The sequence below is a fragment of the Cornus florida genome, unplaced genomic scaffold (genome assembly GCF_030987335.1).
Source record: "Cornus florida cultivar Cherokee Brave unplaced genomic scaffold, ASM3098733v1 CherokeeBrave_3.0.0_Hap2_Chr06, whole genome shotgun sequence".
NCBI lineage: Eukaryota > Viridiplantae > Streptophyta > Magnoliopsida > Cornales > Cornaceae > Cornus > Cornus florida.
The window spans coordinates 65,279,813-65,281,999 of NW_026775576.1; the positions used below are offsets into that span (position 1 = coordinate 65,279,813).

Here is a 2,187-nt window from a genome sequence, read left to right on the forward strand (position 1 = left end):
ATGGTGTGGCCTTCCGATGAGGGATGGGTTTCCACAACACATTGTTGCTTAGGTGGGACATTAATAGGCATCTTTCCCTTCTCTCTTGCATTGAGAGTGCTTGCTATTTGCCCTACTTGGGTTTCTAGCTTCGCAATAGATTGAGAGTGAGAATGAAGCAATTGAGTGTTAGCCTCTAAAGTGCCCAAAGCATTCAAAACTTTTTCTTCAAAGGCGGGACTTCTAGTATTTCCTTTGGAATAAGATTGGTTGGGAAAATGAGAATTAGCAAATTGATTCCCTTGTGATTGATAAGGTCTATAACCTTGGGATCCTTGGTTTTGAAGTGGAGGTGGAATATACTTCCCTTGAAAACCGCTTTGGGAAGGGTTTGAGCCCTCTCCTTGGTTTTTCCAAGAGAAATTCAGATGATTCTTCCAACTTGGATTATAGTGAGTACCATAAGGATTGTTCCCTTGGTTCACAAAAGCTGCATTGACTTGTTCATTAGGTTCATTTTGCACTTATCCGTGAGGACAATGAGAAGTAGAATGAAGAACACTAGAACAAGTCATACATGTTTCGTTTGATGCACGATGAGAATGGTTAGGGAAGGAAGATATTTGGTTCGCCGAGTTTTGGTTAATTAAAAATTGATCAAACCTTTGAGATAAAGACTTTTTTTCGGCGGCTATTTCATTTGAATGGTCGACTTGATGTAAGCCAACACTCTTCCTACCTTGTGAATTTCTACCATTCTTGGATGATAATATTCTATGCAAAGAATTTTCACTCATGCTCTCATAAAGACGCCATACGGCATCCTCATGCCTATCAATGTATGAGCCACCCATGGAAACATCAACCATACCCTTATAATTGTCCGATAAGCTCTCAAAGAAATATTGAACTAATTACCATTTGGGCATGTCATGATGTGGACACTTCCTAAGCAATTCATTAAAGCGTTTCCATGCCTCATGAAATGTTTCTCCATCCCCATGTGAAAATTCTCGAATTGAGGTTCTCATAGCATTGGTTTTTGAAACCGGATAGTACTTCTTTAAGAACTCTTGTTGCATTTATGCCCAAGAAGTGATTAAAAAAGGCCTAAGATTGTTAAACCAATACTTTGCCTTATCTTTTAAGGTGAATGGAAAAAGTTTGAGTCTTAAAATCTCTTCCGGCATGTCCGTATATTTTACGGTGGAACATACTTCAAGAAACTCATCCAAATGCTTGTACGGTTCTTCACTTGGAAGTCCATGATAGTTAGGAAGCATTTGAATGGTTTGTGGCTTAATTTCATAATGATGTGCTTTAAATGGAGGTAATTGGATGCATGTAGGTGCATTATACTCATTAGGCACATAATGGTCTCTTAAAACAAGAGGTGGATTAGCTGCTTGAGGTGCAACATGAACACCTTGGTTTTGAATTCCTTGATTGATGATGGGAGGTTGTGGAGCATACATTGGCCTTGGCATTCCATATGGAGCTTGGTTTTGTTGTTGTGGTGGTTGGTGAATGTATGGCTTAGGCATGCCTAATGGTACTTGTATGTTCTCATTGTGCACATTTGGATGAAGGATACCTTGTTGGTCTATGTGACCAAGGTCCTCAACATGATCATCATTATGGTCATTCATTGATAGATTGGTTCTATTTGAACTTCCTCTTCCCTTAGGATTTCTAACGATGGATTCAAGATGCAAATCTAAAGGGACAAGAGTTGGTCTCAATGAACGACGACCATGTATACACAATGCAAAACACAATAAGCACAAAGAATGACAAACATTATGCCTTCACAACAATGCAATTAGACTTCTTCCATAAACACTTAATTCATACTCCCATGCTTTAACAACAATGATGCAAAGAATAAATAAAAACAAACTTCCACGTGGGCCAACGATTTAACTAAGGGATTGAGTAAAAAAAGTCTCACAAAAGTCCTTTAGCACTTCAACTCCAAATTTAAAGCTTAGCTCAACAAATTTTTTAAATTTTTAGCTTTTTACTTTCTTTGCTTTGCTTGAATGCTCCTTTGTTTGCTTCCTCTCCAACAATGCACCTAGTCAAGTAAGAACAACACAATAAGTAACCAAAAAGAAAAATAAAAATAAAGTAAAGACACAATCAAAAGAGTACTAATCCTAATTGATTCCACAATTCTGACGTTGCCAAATCAAATCAATCTCCGGC

At 37.9% G+C, this 2,187-nt stretch overlaps 1 pseudogene; it reads left to right on the top strand.

Annotated features, from left to right (window-relative positions):
• The first annotated feature begins 906 nt into the window (after positions 1-906).
• LOC132315432 (small nucleolar RNA R71) lies at positions 907-1,005 on the top strand (annotated as a pseudogene).
• Positions 1,006-2,187: the final 1,182 nt, after the last annotated feature.